General features: G+C 44.7%; 1 protein-coding gene across 2 annotated transcripts in view; it reads left to right on the top strand.

Moving 5' to 3' along the window:
• The window catches only part of FCHO2 (FCH and mu domain containing endocytic adaptor 2), a 1,161,485-nt gene that overhangs the window by 326,181 nt on the left and 814,385 nt on the right, over positions 1-20,919 (top strand). The gene's annotated exons all lie outside the window — the stretch shown is intronic.

The following is a 20,919-nucleotide window of genomic DNA, read 5'->3' as shown; positions in this document are numbered from 1 at the left end:
CAGTCTACAGGCAAGTTTGGTGACACTGCCACTCTCTTTGGGCCAATGACACCTCCCCAGCTGAGACTTACTACTGCCATGGGATGATTTGTTTGGATGCCATCAATGTTTGTTACCTGGTATGTGGCACCAGGTAAAAGTTGCTTAGAGGGGACTATACAGTCAGCCACCATGGTGATGCTAGCCCCTGTGTCTCTAAAAGCTTCAACTTTCAAACCATTGATGATGGGTTCTTGTCTATATTTGCTCAAGGTATTTGGGCAAACTGAGAAGTTGGCAAACCCCATGCCAGTCTCATAAACAAGATCATTTGGGGATGGGGACCTGGATAGGCCAGGGTCCCCTTGGGCTCCAAAAGTAAACCCACCCAGATTCCTGGGTGTGCTCCCACTTCCTGGGGGATTACTGCTGACAGTAACAGGAGGTGTTGGAGCTGGCTTTGGAGGTATGTTTTCTTTATTGCCATTCTTGGGACAACAGCTGTCTGTTTTGTAATGCCCAACCTGTTTACAGGCATGACAATAAGGCTTTTTGTCAGTTGATGAAGTGTCTTGGGACCCACCCCCCTTCTTGGAGTTTTGGGGCCCTGGGGAAGTGTTTTCTTTACTTTTATCCCCACCCTTATCTTGAGGCTTGGTAGACTCCTTCTTCTGGTTATTGTCCGGATTCTTAGGCCTAATCCTGGTTCTGACCCATTTATCTGCCCTCTTTCCCAATTCTTGGGGAGAGGTCAAATCTGAGTCCACCAGGTGCTGGTGTAAGAGCTGGTTCTGACAATTACTTAGGATCTGCTCCCTCATAATCAAATTATACAATCCTGTGAAGTCATGTACTTTGCTGCCATTTAGCCAACCCTCCAGAGCCTTAGTTGCACAATCAACAAAATCAGTCCAGTCCTGAGTCTGTGTCTTCTGGGTGTCTCTGAACTTTAACCTGTACTGTTCAGTGGTTAAGCCAAACCCATCTATTAGAACACTCTTCAGGACTTTGTAATTGCTGGCATCCTCATGTCTGACAGTGAGGAGCCTATCTCTCCCTTTCTCTGAAAAGGAGTACCATAAGATTGCTGCCCACTGTTCCTCAGGAACCTGCTGTACCATGCAGGCTCTCTCCAGAGCAGTCATCCATTTGTGGATGTCATCCCCTTCCTGATAGGGGGGCACAATCTTTGTCAGGTTTCTACTATCATATGACCTGGGTTTCTCTTTAGGAATATTGCTGCCACCAGTGGCATCTAAGCCACACAATTTTCTTTCTCTTGCTAAAGCAAGTTTAGCTTGAGCCAAGGCTACCTCTTCCCTTTCTATTTGGAGTTGGACAGCCCTCATCCTGGCCCTATGCTCTTTTCTCTGGGAGGGAGTCATCCCTCTTTGAGATTCTCTTGAGGCACTAGAAAGATGAGAGTCCCTTGATTGAGATCTCACCCTCCTGTTACCTGGGAGAATTTGGTTATGAGATCTAGAGTGGTGCTGGCCCTCTACATTCTCATGTAGGTCCAGGTTGGCCTGGTTAAGCCTGGCAACCTGTACCTGGTTTCCCCTCTGATCCTGATCTTCAGGCTCTTCTACATCAGAGCCTTCCTCTTCCTCTTCCTCCTCCTCTACTTCATCTTCAGGAAGATCCTCATTCTCAGGGGAGTGTATCCCTTCACCTGTTTCTAAGGGAGCCTGACTCACCTTATCTAAGTCATCCTTTTCTAGGATAGCTATTAGGGAAGGAATGGTAGGGCCTCTGCCCCTTTTTAGCCCCCTGGCTGTGCACAAGGCACTCAGGTCTTTGTGGCTAAGGTTGTCATATCTGGATGTTGTCCCTATAGGATCAACTATTACAGGAGCAGAGCCTGAGGCTCTACCTGTATCAGACATGACTGCTAGTGAGGTGTAAGTGATGCACTTACCTACACTAAGTGGTTTCCTACTGTACCTTGCTAGTGAGTTGTAGTCAGGGTGTGCTAATCCCTTTAATCTACAACTACTAAGTTCAGTAGAACTTAATATGCTAAGCTTTTGATTTATATGTACCTAGAGGTACTTGATGTGATCTTTCAATTTGATAAAGATTGCAATGGTAAAACAAACAACAAGCTCAAATCCGCACCGCTGCACACCAATGTGAGAAGTTGGCCTGATATGTAGTGTTTCCAATTCTGGAACCACTGGGTATCAGTCCAAACAAACCCCAAAGATGTCTGGTTGTAAGTCAACCTTGTTAGACAAGCTATCCTAGTGGTAGCATGGACTAAGCAGCCTTAAAGGCTTAACTTAAGAGGTCGTGTTAAGCGAGCTGTTTTACCACATACAATCCTGTAATCAAATGAAAGGACACCACACAAGTATATATTATAAAAATATATGTATTTATTTCTAAATTACTCCCCAGTACTCTTTATGAGGAAAGGGGCACAAGCGTTAAATCAAAAGCACAGTAAAACATATAAAGTTGCACAATTATGGATGAGGGCGGGTGGCCACTCAGACCATATACTAAAAAAGTGGTATAAGTAACACTTCTCGAACAATGGTTAGGCCTAGGGCCTAGAGATTCGCTGGGAGCAGTCAGGACTAGCAATGATGAAGTCGGGAGTAGCCCACAGGAGACGGGTGCAGCACGGAAAGTGCGGCGCGCACCAATGCAATGTCAATGGTGCGTAAAAGTTAGTTAAAGTGAATTAAAAGATACTTCCGCTGAACCTAGAGACACAAAACTTTAGACACAGACCCTAGAGGTGTGTGCCAGTGTGGGAACACCGGCGTTGCAATGTTACCTCACCCACAGGCCGTGGGTGCACAGGGTCGAAGTGGCGTCGGGTTCTGACACGCAGGTTCTTGGTGCTTGAAGCTGTTGCAGCTGCAGGCGATGTGAAGCAGAAGTGTCCGGTGCGATCCAAGGGTGGATCGAAGTAGAAAAGTACCTGAAAGCAGAGGGGACAGAGTCTGGGTCACTCAGCAGTGACCAGGGTGGAACCAGGACGGAACCAGGCAATGTCGGGCGCAATCAGGCGGTTGTCGATAGGCTTCTCTCCGCTGTCACGTGGGCTCTGGGGCATCTGCGACGTCCAGGAGCAGGTCACGATCTGTCCCACGTAGGCTCTCGCCGTCAGCACCGTCGGCTTCAAGATTGCAGCAAACAGCACTTGGCAAAAGCAATCCACGCGGAACCGGGAGATTGCTTATCACTCGAACCAGGAGGGTCAGAGTGGGGGCTCCTTTTCACAGGAGCTGGTGCAGATCTGGAGCAACCAGAAAAGCGAGTCGTATTTCAAGTTTCGTCGGCACAGGGGCCACAAGCCAGCTGGCAAGTGACCGGGCCAACGCGTCGAGCCCGCACAAGCAGAAGGCCCCCACGCAGCACTCGTCGAGTGTGGAGGGGTGAGCTTTGGTGCAAGTGGAGCTCGGGGCTGGGGCTTCTCAAACCCCGGTGTACAGCTTCGAGGGTCACTCGTGGGCTGCACGGTCAGCGTCTCGTGGCCTTTTCAAGATGGCGTGCCCCACGCTTCCGGTCGCCTCCACGGGTCTCAGCTCTGCAGGGACTGTGGATCGGGCAGGTAGAAGGCAGGCAAGCTTGATCTCGTCGATCTCTGTCGCTCGAGTTCCGGCGGGAACTGCAACAAAGCAAGGGTCGAGGGCTGGATGGTACCTGTTTGCACAGGGTGGTCACTCCTTGACCACAAGGGAGATTCTTCAGTCTTCTAACGTCGTGTAGAAAGTCGAAGGGTCCAGAATTCGTTTCTTATGTTTCTTCAGGATGATCTGAGTTGCATTGGCACTGCTCCCCCTCTTATTCCAATCTGAGGGGTGGATCTCCTGCTAGGTCCCTCCCCTATGGGTGGGACCAGGAAGGGGGGTGGTTACACCCCCTTTCCTTTGTCCAGGTCTCACTGGAGCTGGGGCTGGGCTGCCCCAGAACCGGTTTGACCGGATTATGCAAGGGGAAGCCTTGTGCTCCCCAGGCACTGTCTGGTTTCATTCAAACCTCCCTGCTACAATCCACTATCTCCTGTCTGGGGTGGTGTCACACCTCCCTGTGACCGGAAATCCTTTGTCCAGGCCTCCTCTGCTGAGTTTCGGTCAGCAGCAGGAGGTCAGACATGTGTCTGTGGCAGAAGCATCCATTTTGTGGATCTGAGGCTCTTTTAAAAATCAACCGCGTTTTAGCAAAAGTAACATGTCGTCCCCTCTAGAGGGGTGGAATGCTACCCCCGTCGCCAGGACTGGCGAGGGGGTAGTATTCCAATTCGTATGACACCTTACACGACATGTTTTGATAAAGCCAAACCAAAGTTAACATATAACCGCGAGGATTATAATGCACTTAATAGTATATGGTTTGGCATTATCCCGGAACAGCTAAGGGAATTGGTCCCGACCGCTGCAGACAGGCTCAGCTCATGCTAGAGCACCATCTCACATTAAACCACGCACTCTGCCTCCAGGATTGATGAGGCCTTCCATAGGAGTGGCTTACAGGCTATATATGTGTCCAGATATAGGTTTAGATATAGGTATACTATATCTAAGCAAGGGGTGATTACACCCACTTGCCCCAGCTGAGTGATCAGCCAGTTGTGTCAATTTAGATAGCCAGCCAGGGGTGGCAAAAGATATGCTGCAGCCCCTGGTAGGCCTTGGATGCACCTATGCCCTGGGCACCTATAGTGCTCTGTACAGGGGCTGATAAGGTGACCCAAGCCAATCTAGTTATGCACCTAGGGTACATGGAATCCATTTTACAGAGAGAGAGCAGATAGCCTGGGGCCCTGATTAGCAGGGAACCAGGCCAACTAAGTCGAAAACCAGCTAAACACAGGGCAAAAAATCTGGGGTAACCATAGTCAGGTAGCCACCTTCCTACACCACTCTACAAGAAAGATAGGGGCGTCAATGGCATTTTTAGGGAACATTCCCCTAGATGACATATGCAGAGCAGCTACATGGTCTACACCGCACACATTCACAAAACACTATTGTGTAGATGTGCAAACCAAACAACAAGCTAATGTGGGCCAGGCTGTTCTCAAAACATTATTTCAAATTACTGCACCAGATAGGGGTGGTCGCCGCTAAGAGTGGGTACTGCTATACAATCTATGCACAGTGTGCAATCTGCAGCTCATATGCCTCAAACGGAAAATGCTACTTACCAGTATACATCTGTTCTTGGCATGTAGAGCTACAGAGTTGCACACGCCCACCCGCCTCCCCGGCTACCCTTGTCTGTTCCAGTATTATCTTAATTAGATACAAATTACATGGGCATCCTTCCTTTTCTTGCAAAGCTCCATCATTTCCCTAATGGCGAAAAACAATCTGAGGATGGAGCCGAAGCCCATGCGCAATGTGTTCCAAAGGAGGAGTCGCCTATCACGTGACTTCCAAAGAACTTTTCAGGACTGTAGTGTAGTTCCTATATTCCCAATAGGCTCTGAGCATTGGAATAATATATACTGTAGTTTAGACGTAGGACTGACGTCACCTAGGTCTCTGCTGGATATATTAGACTTAATTGTGAGTGCCAGCTAGCTCAGAGGTCACTAGAAACTTTCTTGAATAAACTAGAAAGGATTAGTCTCTGACAACCATAGAACATGACAACTTTGGTTCCCCAGAATGAAACGTATCTCTAGAGTCGCGGAAACAATAGACTGCTATTTCACTCAGTCTATCGTGCATGCTTAGTTTCACCAGAATTGCTTTAGAAATAGAGAGACAGGCGTTTTCAATAAAAGTATTTATTGAACAGTCTTATTTCTTAAGCATAAGAAATGCACTGCTACAATTGAAATGCTAGTTAAGAAGTACGTGGCATATAATACGAATAGTATTATAAAATAGTACTGTAAAAGCATGATATGGTTTTTAAGCCATAAACATAGAATATATAAAATGCATAAAATACGTACAGTGATAAAATGATGGCTAAAAGTATTCAACTCGTGCTTCTAACGTACGCCTACCCCAGTGTACCTAACCTAAGCCTAGTACGAGGGAGGAGTAAGTGAGGAGTAGTTTACGTTTTAGTATTTCTCTGCCAAGAATCTGTTTAAGAATTCTCTAGGGTCTAATCAACTCCATACCTTGGTTTTAGTATGATAGATGTCTTGTATCTCTCTCTCGGGACTCGATCTCCCAGCAACCCGCAAGGGTAGCCTGGAAACACTGGAGCTGGATTTCTCGGCAGGAGAAAAGACAGCGTCTTTTCAGTGCGTCAGTTGGCAGGTCGGCTTCCTTCAGCACTTGCATCAGCAGGGCGTCGGGCAAGTAGTTAGTCGATCTGCACCGGAACCACAGTGACTTTGACTGGGCAAATGTAGTCATCTTTATACCCCTGAAGGTGCAGAGTTTGACGTAAGATTGGACGTAATATCGTCACTAGTGCCTTAGTTCCTTGAAAACTCCCGGATTTCTTGGATAAATCAGTATTCAAGCAGGGGGAGGTTCCTGACTGCTTAGGGCTGGTTTTACCACGAAATCAATGTGGATTCTCGGAGTTTAGTGGAAGTAGCCATGCTGTATAAGGGCTGCGCCGGCTATAACTAAATAGGGCAATGATTCTTTATGCCTGTATTAGGACTGGATGGTTTATGCCTATATATGGGCATGAATCAGGAAAAGTTACACTAGGGTCCTAGATTCCCACATAACACCCACTCCACGAATCTTAAGTTCAATAATACATAAGCACTGAACAGATGTCAAAGCAAAGTGTTTACAATCCCACCCCAAAATACAAAAAATGCATTTGCAAATAGGTTTGTTTGCATGAAGGGAGTATACATCACATAAAAATCATTGGCATCATGAAATCAAATATATAAACTATGAGCATATATCTTCACATTATATGAAATGAATGTACAGTTATTAATCGATACCTGAGATCAATCCCATAATAATTGTCTAATTATCTTTGTATTCGAAATTGAAGCCAAGTATTGTCAATTAAGAAGTAAAAGCTTGAAATCTTGTTCTCTAAGAATAGTTCTACTTTAAGCAGATCACTCTGTGCCAAAAGTTCTATTTTGGAAAAAATTCAAATTAAATGGATTTGTTTTGAAAAAATGAAGGCCGAATTGCAGAGTTCAGGGAACGCTGTGTGAAATAATCAAAAGTTATTCTCAGGAGTGTCAGGAGAAAACATCAGATCATCTAGGCTCACAAAGAAACAGTCTACTGTGGTAGGTGAAAGTGGAACCACTTCGGTTACCAGATCAAAAGTGCAGAAGTGTGGATCATCGCCGTCAGCGTTTGATGCATTAGCAATGTCTGTAGTAGATGGTAACTGTATGCCTGTAGTTTCTCGTATCTCACCCCCAGTTAGACTTGCCGGTGAGACCTCCATGAACGCCGTCATCAGAATTGGTAGCCGTTGGGGGCAACACAATGCATGAGCCGTTACTGGACTTAGCAAAGCGTCAACTTCCAATGGCAGTACTGATGGAAGTGTAAGACAAATGTCCAACACGCATTCCTGTCCGCAAAGCTGGCATCGAAGAACAGGTAAGATGCAATCTTGCCATATTGGTCTGAACGACAGAAACCACGTTGTATTCAGATCTCAACGAGCCAAGCCAAGAATCTGTGAAATCCTTTCACAATATCTCATTGCAAGGAGGCATTGTTCCATGGTAGTTTCGGTGTTGTTGGTGACCGGACTTGCCATATCGGACCAGAAGGAATAAAAATAGGATTCTTGCTACTGGTCCCAAGATGAGAGGCAGGCCGCCGAACACAGAGTGCACGAAATTAGGAAAAATGCAGAGGACTGTTTTGAATGGTGTTAACAGTCCCAAAAAAACTGTCTTAAATACATGTGCGATGCCGTTGGTATCGGACATGTTTAAGATTTGGCTTAACATTTCTGCGAAATGCGCTGGGCAATTTGTTGATAATAATGCATGTATCTCTGCAGAAGACCTTGCTACTTGCAGATCATACGTTTCTCTAGACGAGGTCAGTAGCACATTTTTTTGTAAAAGAATGGCTTTCATTCTGCTTAAAGTATCAATTCGTATAGAAGAGATATTCAGTGAAGGCCATATAGCCGTCTCCCTTTCTGTCTCTGTTTTTGGATACAATACTTGCATACAACAAGTGACCATGGACGACACAGTTACGAGATAACTTTTTCCTGGCAACATTCCACAACAGCTTTGATCATTCAGAATAACGTAACTGCCATTGGATAGCTGCCTGAAAATCAGTATTATCGTAGGAGAGGGCGAGGCGTGCAGGTGGCATGAAAGGTTATTTGCAGAACCGTCACAGGCCCCGTCTAAACTAACTTCATTGCACAGAAGTGTACCACTTAGTGACTTTTTGCAATTATTGCCACTGAGGAAAACTTCATGTCCCCCATTCCAACACTTGTGTGTATATGGCAAAACCCAGGTCGACTTAATGTATTCTTTACCGAACCTTTCATACAGGCCTGCTGGTACATGCTCTAGACAATTCTGAAACTGGAATGTTGTGACTGGAATTGAAATGGAGCCATGAATAATCCACTCAATCACAGGTTTCTCAGAAACTGTCAATTGTAATCTTTCGGGTTTTTCAATGCTCAGCACCGTATAGTCTGCTCCTCTTTGTGCCAAGGAGATTTGTTTAACTGTAAGGTTAAATACAGCAAACAATGACGTTGTATTGATTAGATGCCATGGCACATACCAGAACGCAGATTTTGCAACGTCCAGCCTAACAGCATGATAGAACGTAATTGAGACTGACCATGTTGTAACTTTAGTAAGTCTTGTCTATGATGTCTATAGCAGATGACACAATGCTGTCCATAGAATATATTCTGGAGGACAGAGTCGTTAACCCATTGTCCACTACAGAAAGTGCTTTCTCCAAATACGATCAATTTCCCGTATTTTTTCTGCAGTTTCTATTTGCGTCACTTTCCAAGCTTCATTGTAAGCCGCATATATACCGGCGTATATGAAATGTTTCTGCCTTGACTTGCGAGGTCCCATTAATGAATCTCGCAAATCATTGCTTTCTTTAAGTAAAGTCAAGTATTTTATTTCTGGAAGTTTAGATTTCTGAAGCCATTCAAGGCAAAGCTTCCCTACACTGTAAGTAGTTACCATCCCTGGATGTTGTCTCTGGGAATATCTTGGATCTGGCCTATACCATTTGAATCCTTGTGATTTTTTCAGGAATCTTTCATGACAGTTATTAGTGTCTGTTTGCCAGATTACCCACTTTTTCCAGTTAGGATCAGTTCTGTTCTGTTTTAATATATAAGTTACGTCTACCTCCTCATCCGAATCGTTATTACTGTCAGGTGCAGGTTTTGATAAAGACGGTTTGTTTAAATCTTTTATCTTAACTAAGCCAAGACAAGAGTTTTGTTGAACAGTGTCATTCAAAAACAAAATTTGCTCTGGTACAATGCCGGCTTTGAATAGTGCTTCTAAAACTTGTACCTGCAAATCTTTTGTGCCCTAGACAGTTTTTTGTCTCTATGTTGTCTTCCCAAAAGTCAAAACCTAATGTAGACAGCTGAGCATAAAAGTTTGCAGAATAAATTTGTTTAATATTGGTCAACATTGTCTTCACACCTGTGTTTATATATTTAAAATAAAACATTTCTGGATTTGTAACATTAAACCCTGAGAAGTACGGAAATTTTTCCAAGAATTTTCTCAAACTGCCTTTTTGCGGTGTTGGACAATGTTCCCATTGATTGTAATATAAAACATCTCTAGGGCTTGCAGATCTATGCAAATAATGATGACCATAATGATTAAAACAATACATTTTTTTCATAATCAGATGACCCTTCTAAGTAGTCATGTTCTGTAAATTTAGCTGATATTTCCACATTTTTCATCATGTTGTTAATAGTCTCAAAGTCCCAATCATCGGAAAATTCACTGGGTGCGACAAAGTCACTCAAAGAAACCCTAAATTGGAGTGGAAGCTTCAGAAGCTCAACCTGTCCATAGATGTCCTAATCAGTTCTGTCCCATGCTATACCACCAGGTATAGGAACAGCTGTGATATTTACTGCTGACAGTCCTCTTCTTTCACGATGAGATGATTTGTAAGGTTTCAGGACCAAGTTGATTTTCTTACTTGCTGTGTCCATAGTACTATATTTTCCATCAATCATCCTTCCCAAGCTCAACACCAGTACGAGCAGGAGGGAAAGTAAACCCAATCCAATCCAAAATTCCCCCCATGGTGAAACCAGATATGTTTTTTCTAGTAGATGAAGGAGTTCGGTTACTTTTTCCTTGATAGTTTTGTTTGCTGGCTCAACTTCAGGTTCACTGGGATCCTCAGAAAAGTTATCGAAGTTGATAAAGTAGCCAGAAGCAGTTCTGTCAATTGTTGGGATTGCATCAGGATTACTTGAAGTCACCGGAGCTGTCTCTTTCCTTGTCATGTTTGTATACTCAGACGGTATACCATTGTTGACAGGTGTTTCTTGACAAACTGTTATTTGGGTTTTCAGAGGTACAAGTTCCATGGCTTTGTTGCATAGTCCTTCTTTTTTCACTGTTGGATTATCAAAGGTGATAAGTCTCTCAGTTTGAACCTCTTGGATTGTAGCAAGGTTTGGTCGTCTGCTACTTTTCGGGAGACCACTGGACCTACTACTTATTATTGGCCACATGATTGTGGTTTGACCAAGCCGATAGATACAACTCTGTTCTCCCTTTTACCAGCAAGGGGTGGTAGTACTACTGATCTTGTTCCTTGGACGGCCAAGACCGGTACTGCTTTTCTGTAAGAAGGCCCAAATTCCTTCTAACCCGCAATTTTCTTCCTGACCAGATCCCCAATTTTTGGAATCCAGACAGGTCTTGCTGGGACAGGTGGTTTTTCTTCAGTGGGTATTTGCTTCTGTTTGATATTACTCAGACTTCTTCTTGTTTCATTTAAGTCCTGTAAAACAGTCAAACGATCTTTGACATCAAAGGGTTTTTGTTTCACCACTGAAGTCTGACTATCGAGGTCTTCGATTATCATTCTAGTACCAAACATTAATTCATACGGAGTGACTCCACCCAGAGAAATTCTTGGCAGATTATTAAGACTACGTTGGACACTTGTTAGATGTTTGACCCTCCCATCACCCGAACCTAATACCTTAGCTGTTATGGATTGCTTTTTGTCACAGTTTTTTCTTTCCACTACCCTCAGGATGGAAGGGACTAGAATACCGCAATGCAACGCCCAAGCTAACCATGGCTTCCTTGTAAGCTCGAGAGCTAAACGCAGGACCCTGGTCAGAATGTAGTGTGCCAATTGCGTGTGCCGATAAAGACTCGCAAATCCTTTATAACAGTTCTGGCGCCAGCCGAGCACTGGGACCATAACCAAATAAATCTTGTGCAGGAATCCACTGCGACTATAATGTATTTATAGTTTCCATCCCTTGTTAAGGGACCACAGTGGTCCAGGTAAACACACGCTAGTGTTTTATCTGAAATCAGAAGGGGCGTCTGTGCAGAACGTTTCACTGTAGAAACTTTTATTTTCTGGCAGATTTCACATTCTAGAACATAGTTTCTAGTTTGTTTCCTCATGCGAGGCCACCAGTATCTCTGTTTTAATAATGATACTGTGGCGGAAACTCCCGCGTGTGTAGATGCCAACCCTTCATGTGCTGCTACAATTAGTCCTAACCTATGTTCCATGTTTGGGATTGCCCTGGTCCCCCACTCCAGGGATTTGAGCAAAAGGAACATTATTTGCATCAGTCATATACGAGTACTTTACTGGAAAGCCTTTCGGGAGTGTTTTACCACTGTCTTTTACTGAAGCAGTGACAGCTTGCATTATTTCGCTGTCTATTTTTGTTTTTGACTGAGTGATTGCAGCTACGGAAGCCGTTAGCACAGCTGCCTTCGCGGCCTCGTCTGCCAATGAATTCCCTGCAACGTGAACGCCATCACGCTGATGATTCCGTGTATGTATCACATGAGTCTTTTGTAGTTCTTTCTGTAAAAGAACAACTTGTTCCCAAAGCATTTTATGCTTAATTGTGCCACCTTTATCGTCTTTGAAGCCATTCTGAACCCAGTTCTGCAATAATTCATTGTAAGATTGAACGCAGTAATATGAATCGCACACTATTAGTGTGGGGAACTTGGGATTGGTATTTTTAAACGCCATCTTGAAAGCCTGTAGTTCAGCTCGCTGAGCTGTACAGTCTCCGAGTGATTGAGTTTTAGTGATCATAGGTCTGAATTTGCCTTCGCGCCAGCGACCTTTAACAATCGCTCACGCAGCACTATAGGCTTGTTTACCCCAAATTGCTTGCTGTTCTGACAGGCCTGTATCTATTATACATCCGTAATGTTCTAGAAGCAGAATTTCGGTCGGCAGAGGACATTCATGTTCGTATTGGAGAAATTCTTGTGTTTTTCAAGCTAGGGTCAAAAACTTATTCAACGTCTGTTGCAGCAAGAGTTAACCCATTGTATCCATCTCGAATGTAAAGCTTTAGCATTTGGGATGCTTGCCTGTGTCACTCCCTCTAAGGCAGGTACAGGTGTAACGATCATTATGCGTTTACCCTGCGCGAGAGCTCTCTCTTTTGCTACTGCAGTTTGAACCGCTGTCAGAATTTTCTCAGTAGAAGTGAACTTCATTTCAGCTTGTGTATACAAGTGTGATTTGTATGCTATTGGTACCGTTTCTCCCTCATTAAAAGGTCAGGTACGTGAATCCGCATCCCCCTGGGATGACTCGAGTCACAAGATTGCGAACGTTTTCGCGTGTCTGTAACTGTTTTTTAGCTAACATGTCTGGACTGAACGTAAAATTTCTGTATGTGTTTGAGTCCAATAAGTCAGTTTGAAATCAGGTTTGATTAGTTCGTAGAGAGGTTTAACCCTCCCTGCGTAGTTTAGAACATAAGTATGCCTCATCATCGTACGTTTGTAGTAACTCTGTTACCCTGGCTGAAAATAACCCTGGACTATTCTTGAATCCTTGGGGGAGACGGCAAAATTGCTGCTGTGACCCCAAGATTGAGAAAGCGGTCAAATGCCTGCTTTCTGGAGCAATGTTTTGACAGAAAAACCCATTTGAAATATCTAATGTGGTTTTATATTTTTGCGCACGATGTTATTCATAAATGCTGTACTATGTGAGTTTTGTACTGCAAAAGTTTCGCAACAAGAGTTCAGGTGTCTGTAATCCAAAACTAGACAATATGTATTGTCTGGTTTGGAGACAGGAAACAAAGGATTGTTCATCATAGATGAGGCGCATGTTTCAATCACCCCTTGATATTCAAGTTGATCTAAGATCTCCCTGACTTGTATTTTAGCTTCTTGCTTAACTGGATACTGCCTTTGAGCAGTAGGTTGATTTTTTAACTGGATTTTGTGATGAGAAGAGTCCTCATACAATCCTACATGATTCTTATATAATGCTGGGGCTTGGGCCACTGCCCATTTCCTGGCATATGCATATTTTTTATGAATTGGAATTTGATTTGAGAAGGCTGGAATAATTATCTCTTTGCCGTGTGGGCACTCCCTTACAACTGCAGGTGGCCAGTCTTTTTCAGCTAGAAGTATGTTATAACCCTTGGAAAGCTTGTCCCAGAAGAGAGCTTTTATTTTTCTAGTTATGTCCCCCTCCATCCGAAGTGTTACTTCATATAACTTGTGGGGTACACAAACCCTGGTATCTGCAGTTTCACCCTGAATGTTTTCATTCAAGTCCACTGTCTCCAGATGATCCTTCAGGATCCTGCGAACTATGGTTACTTCTGCTGCGCTGTCTAGCATTGTTTGAGCCCATTCGTTGTTCTTGAGTTGTGTCCTCAGAATCCTCGGCATGTCTGACCCTTATGCTTGCTACCTTCTTTTTTGAAAATTGAGACTTTTTACTTTGGTGAACGAGTTCTTGGTCTTTGGACTTGACGCGTTCTTCTTTGTGTTCTGATCGTCCTCTTCTTTCCGATTTCTGAGAGGAAGTCTGAAAAGATCGAGAGGGACGTGTATCATTATCTTGATATCTATCCGTTTTTCTTAAAGTTTCCCTATTTCTTAGGTTGTATCTTTTTTCAGAGGGTTCCCGTTGGGGAGACCTACCTCCCCGCTTAGGAGACCTAACTCTCCTTTGGGGAGACCTTCCTCTGGACTGAAAAATGTTCTCTCTAGGAAGAGTCTGTTTAGTGTTCTCCCACTTCTTTTTAGTAGCAGTGAGATTATTTTTAATAAACACTTTTTCAGGATTTTCTGTTAATTCAGGTTTTACAGGTTTCCCACCCAAACTATCTCTACCTAGTTCTTCATAGGATTTTTCAATAATTCTGGCAAGCTCATAAGGTTGCTCAGAAATGTCTGTTTCTTTTAATTTCTGGCGGATTGTCACTGATGCTGCTTCTCCTCTGATGTTGGCTAATAGTATAACCGAGACCTGTTTTAAATCTATCAGTAATTTCATACCTAGATTTAAGGCCGGTTCTGGACCGTATTCATTTTGAATCTGTCTTAGGACGTCTGGTATTATCGCCATGAACGGAACACCATGTGTTTTAATGTAGATTGAAGCAAAGACTGTACCCCAAGTGTCACAATCCTCTACGTGTGGTGCAATCCCCATGGGTAAACAGATTGTCAAAATCCTTTGTTTTTCATGAGGTGTACTATCAGGAAAAACTGCCTCTATTTGAGTAATTTTTTGTGCTAACCAGAACGGAATCTGTTCTCGTTTTGCTGGTAGTTTACCAATGACTGACTGTATAGTCTGTGGTGTGATTTTATTTGTGTTCCCTGATGAGGGGTGTGCTGTGGAATTCTTACAGCTGGTTGGACCGATAATGTCCGCATGACATATTGAACCAATTGTCTATGTATTTTAATTATTTGTTTTAGCTGAGCTAATAATTCTACATCTGACATCCTTTCAATGTCAGGATGTGGTGTATAGCTGGCTAGTACCGGCCATGTAGCTCCTGGTCTACCTAGTGGACCGAGCCTTGTAATGTGATTTTGATGTTGTAGGGCGCCATTAAACCAGAGCTGATGCTCTTGGTAAGGTAGTGGAATTTCGACATCCTCGAAAGAAAGGAACGTATTCCGCTGGAGGTTCCTCTGCTCCATAAATAGAATACCTCTGTCTGCCGATACTCATGTGCCTCTATAACAAAAATTACTTTACCACCTCTTGATACCCCATTTTCTATAAGTTTTATAGTTATGGTATTCCTTATATTTGGGGGGATGATTACTACATCGCGTCATTTTCATTAAACCCTGTAACGTTTAAACCCAGTTGGTTCGCATTAACTGCAGCTCCACCGGTTGCATTGTTGTCGCCGTTTTCCGACATTGTTTAATGAAAGTTTGCAGAACAAGTTTCAAGGAAACAAAGATTAGGTGCACAATATTTTGGAACACTGTATCCTTCAACATTGAATAAACCAAAAAAATAATACAAAGGATTTTCATCCTACTCCGTTCTGGCGGATATTAACCTTTTACCCACTCCAGACGTCTATTGGAGTGTTTTACAGGGAAAGGGGTCTGTGTGAAAAGCACGACTGAGTTACTCTAGTATCTAGCGTTAAATCATCGCCTTACCAAACGTTGGGCGCCATGTAGTGTAGTTCCTATATTTCCAATAGGCTGTGCTCATTGGAATATTATATACTGTAGTTTAGACGTAGGACTGAGGTCGTCTAGGACTCTGACGAATATATTAGACTTAATTGTGAGTGCCAGCTAGCTCAGAGGTCACTAGAAACTTTCTAGAATAAACAAGAAGGGATTAGTGTCTGACAACCATATAACATGACAACTTTTTTTCCCCAGAATGAAACGTATCTCTAGAGTTACGTAAACAATAGCCGGCTATGTCACTCGGTCAATCGTGCATGTTTAGTTTCACCAGAATTGCTATAGGCGCTAGGTTTGTTCTTACACATATAACATAAAACATGAAAACATATAGGTGATGGCCGTTTGTTGGTGATCAGCGTGCGACAATGTGCTCACTGTGTGTATGTAAAATCAATAAAAATATTTTTTTTAAAAAGAAATATAGAGAAGGGCGTTTTCAATAAAAGTATTTATTGAACAGTCTTATTTCTTAAGCATAAGAAATGCACTGCTACAATTGAAATGCTAGTTAAGAAGTACGTGGCATATAATACGAATAGTATTATAAAATAGTACTGTAAAAGCATGATATGGTTTCTAAGCCATAAACATAGAATACATAAAATGCATAAAATACATACAGTGATAAAATGATGGCTAAAAGTACTCCACTGGTGCTTCTAACATACACCTACCCCAGTGTACCTAACCTAAGCCTAGTACGAGGGAGGAGTAAGTGAAGGGTAGTTTAAGTTTTAGTATTCTCTGCCAAGAATCTGTTCAAGAATTCTCTAGGGGTCTAATCAGCTCCATACCTTGGTTTTAGTATGATAGAGGTCTTGTATCTCTCTCTCGGGACTCGATCTCCCAGCAACCCGCAAGGGTAGCCTGAAAACACTGGAGCTGGATTTCTCGGCAGGAGAAAAGACAGCGTCTTTTCAGTGCGTCAGTTGGAGGGTCGGCTTCCTTCAGCACTTGCATCACCAGGACGTCGGGCAAGTAGTTGGTCAATCTGCTCCGGAACCACCGTGTGTTTGACTGGGTAAATGTAGGCATATTTATACCCCTGAAGGTGCCGAGTCTGACGTAAGATTGGACATAATGTCCTCACTAGTGCCTTAGTTCCTTGAAAACTCCCGGATTTCTTGGATAAATCAGTATTCAAGCAGGGGGAGGTTCCTGACTGCTGAGGGCTGGCTTTACCACGAAATCAATGTGGATTCTCGGAGTTTAGTGGAAGTAGCCATGCCGTATTAGGGCTGCGCCGGCTATAACTAAATAAGGCAATGATTCTTTATGCCTGTATAAGGACTGGATGGTTTATACCTATATATGGGAATGAATCGGGAAAAGTTACACTAGGGTCCTAGATTCCCACATAACAGGACAACAACAAACTGCAAACATCCGGGCCCAACACTAGGTGGCGATCTATGCACAGTGTGCAACTCTGCAGCTCTATATGCCAAGAACAGATGCATACTGGTAAGTAGCAATTTCCTTCCGGTTCGCACCTCATTCCACCTACTTCCTCTTCTCCTCCTCCTCTTGAACATTCTGCCATTCTTTAACAGGTTGCAGCTCTCCTCAAAGGAGTGAAGTTAGTGCCAGCAAAGGAAACGAGCCAGGGGTGTTATTCCTGTTATTTCCTGGTGCCCAAGAAGGATGGCGCCCAGTGGGGCCCCCCTCAGGTAGACTTATTCACCTCCTTGGAAAATGATGCATGCTAGCAGTTGTGCACCCTCCAGTATCCATTGAGGGGAGCCTTAGGGGGACGAGTTTCAGTTTAGGTGGATATTTCAGCTGCACTAAGCGTTTTACTTTCCCCTTCATCCCCTTGATTTCTCGAATTCTCAGTAAGATTTGCCAAGACCATGCTCAAGTCATTCTTATTGTCGCGGAACAGTCAAGAAGGTTGTGGTATGGTGATTTTCTGTACTTCTCAACTGGTCTCTTGCTCTGCCTTTCATTCAGACTAGATCTCTCTCCGAGTTGGGGGTGGACCGGTTGTGCACTCCAATCTAAGACCTCCACCTTCCTGCTTGGTGATTGAGTGGGGACATCTGAACTCTTTTCAGCTGCCACCTCCGTCACACTGCCATTAAATCTATGTATTCCGGCAGATGTGGCAATATTATCGCATTGTGTGGGGTCAATTACGTGGATCCCTTGCAGGCCAAACTATCTCAAGTACTGCAATTTGCGCTTTCCCTTTTGCTCAAAGGGGTTATGCATTGGCACTGTAAAGGACTATTTTGCCACCTTGTCAGCTTTCCTCTGTTTGCCAGATCAGCCATCCTTCTTTAGGTCCCCTGTTGTCATGCATTTTCTTAAGGGACTGACCAGTCTTTTCCCACCGATTCCCTTTGTGGTTCGTCAATGGGACTTAAATTTGCTTCTTATCTTTTGGATGGGGACTCTGTTTGAGCCCCTTCAAAGTTGTAGCATTCACATGTTGATACAGAAAGAATGAAAAGGAGCATCTAAATATATCATGTAGAATTACATTGTTAATCCAATAATTCTCATAAATCCATCACAAACAAATATATTGATCAGGGAGTCTTTTTCCATCTGTTTCAAAGGTCACTTTATTGAAGTTTTGATAACGTGTACATCAGCTCAGCCAACGCGTTTCGTCCAACAGGATCTCATCAGGGCTGTAAAACTATATAGATAAGCCTATGTATCATATTTAAACAGATATGTATATTTTACTAATTACATCCAGTCACAAAAATATCACAATATGTTTTAAATTGTTATCCAAGAGCCCCTGCCTATGTTCACTCTTAATTCTATTTAAAACAAAACAACCAACTTATATTATTATTGCAATCATCTTTGTTTTTAATTATCAAACCAATAATAACACAGATCGTATAGGTTAAAAAAGGCTAGACATCCCATGCGTCTCAATTTAATAGGGGTTAAAAAAAACTCAAGAGATCATCATATCTGAAAGAAACAGATTAGATTCCTTACCTTAGAATATCCCCAGGCGTCAGACTGGATCCGGAAATTTTAATGTAGCAGTACCCTTGAGCGTCGGTAGGCGTCGTCTGCGGCTCCGCGTCCGTTGTCGGCGTCCTGGGCGCCGTGATGACGTCGTCGGAGTACTTAGACACCGCCTCCGCGCGCTGACGTCAGTTCTTCTTTTTTCTGCGCCAGCTGCGCAGATCTGGCAAAAGTGGTACCTTAGTCATTTTTTGACTAAACTTTTTACGATCTCTTTTGATAATTTTTCGAGTCCTCGACTCCGAACGGTGCCGGTAGGGATGCCAGGTTTTAAGTCCTGTGAGGACTGCGACCGACTGATGTCGGTAACCGACCCTCACCGCCGGTGTCTTCACTGTCTCTGCGTCGTCGACGACAACCAGGCCTGCCCCGACTGCCGAGCCCTGACTTCCAAAGCTAATCGGGAGCGGTCCTGCAAGCTGCTCGAGCTCCGACAGTCGGCCCTGCGCCCCGAGAGGTCCCGGTCCGGACGGAAGTCAAGGGACCGGTCGCGGGAGCGGTCCCGCAAGCTGCTTGAGCTCAGACAGTCGGCCCCACGCCCCGAGAGGTCCCGGTCCGGACGGAAGTCGAGGGACTGGTCGCTGGGTCGGAGCCATCATAGCTCCGGGAGTCGACATCACTCGTCAGGCACGAAGTTGTCAGGTAAGCACAAGAAGTCGAAGAGATGTCATCGCTCTTCCGACTCCCCCCGACGCGGCCAGGGGTTCGGGTGACCCCGCCCACGCGGCTCCGCCGTTGTCGCGGGCGTCGCAACCTGCCCCATACTCACCGGTGCCGGTCCCTAGGGTGTCACCTCTGGTGCCGCCTTCGGGCGACGCCGTCCCCGATGCTTCCCTTGATCCGGTTCCAGCGTCGGAACGGTGCCGCTGGGCGCCGCTTTCAACGCCGCTTGGAGAGTTTTACTTCAATGAACCGGCCCCATCATTCGACAACCCTGATTATCAGGAAATGGGTGATGAGGAGTATTGGGAGGGGTCTGAGGACCCTCTGACACGTGAGTGTCAGTCCCAGCACAGGTGAACTTGGGGATGCCAGTGGTCTGGACACCTCGCCAGACACTGGTTTTGTCTCACCCCCTACCGTGGCTACGGAGGAGGGGGCAGCCTTCAGTGTGGTGTTGATGCGGGCGGCCAAGGCCTTAGGCCTTGAGCTCCCCGTCGCGGCTGTGAGGACTAACCTCCTCACTGAGGTCCTTAAACCGCAGTCAAGCTCGGCCGAGCCTCTGCTGCTAGTTTAATGAGTCCTTGACTGACGTTCTTTTGGGCACTTGGTCCAGGCCCGCTACAGGTCCGCCTGTAGATAGGAACATGGCCAGACGCCACCGCCCTGCCCCGGGCGACCCTTGTTTCCTGTCCACCCAGCGCACCCCAGAGAACCTGGTCATCCAGGCCTCCAACTCCCAGACCGCATTCCCGTCGGCTCCGCCTGATCGGGAATCCAAGAGGTATGAGCAATACGGCAAGAATGTATTCTCCTCCCTGAGTTTGGGACTGCGGTCTTCCAACCTCATGCCTCTTGGGCCATTACACCCACTCTCTGTGGGACACGGTCGCGGACTTGCTGCCACAATGCCCGACGGAGGTCAAGGCTAAACTCACCCAAGCTCTTGCGGAGGGTCAAGATGCAGCACGCTATTCCATCCGGTGTGGGCTGGATACCACCGACTCCCTGGGCAGATTGATGGCAACGACGGTGGCGATTCGTCGCCACGCCTGGTTGAGGTCCGCCAACTTTTCGGCCGATGTCCAGAAAACACTCATGGACATGCCGTTTGATGGCCGTCTCCTTTTTTTTTTTTTTTTTAAAGTTTTTGAAAACCTTTATTGTGCATCGAATCAGAACAAATACGGGCCTACAACCTGCCGGCCGGCCACGAAAACAGTTAAGCACCAATGCAACTTTACGGCGACACAGTAATATCTCTCATTGTAAGCAAGCATTAAAAAGGTTACACTGTAATTACCATATTACCATGTCCCAGAATCAGTGAAGGTTAATTTTTAAAAGTTTTCATCGCAACCATTAAGATCAGGTCATACTACTCCGTACTTATACAAGTAAGAAAAAGAAACTAGGTCCATGTAGGTGGGACTCGACAATAGACACCCTTACCAATCAGTACAGTTCGCAACATGCAAGTTCCAGCCAGAGGATGGCCACAAATTATGCACACCCCTAAAGAGGACGCAACATCCCAACTAACACCGCGCTACCACCCATCCCCCAGTATGCCTATCACGGGCCTAGAAAAGAAGAAATTATATAATAACAAGAAGGCACCATAGAAAGAAACACGAACTAAAATTTACCCCCCCACCCTACAC

The sequence above is a fragment of the Lissotriton vulgaris genome, chromosome 3_1 (genome assembly GCF_964263255.1).
Source record: "Lissotriton vulgaris chromosome 3_1, aLisVul1.2, whole genome shotgun sequence".
NCBI classification, from domain to species: Eukaryota; Metazoa; Chordata; class Amphibia; order Caudata; family Salamandridae; genus Lissotriton; species Lissotriton vulgaris.
The sequence above is the reverse complement of the archived record's forward strand: the minus strand, read 5'-3'. Positions and strand labels throughout refer to the sequence as shown.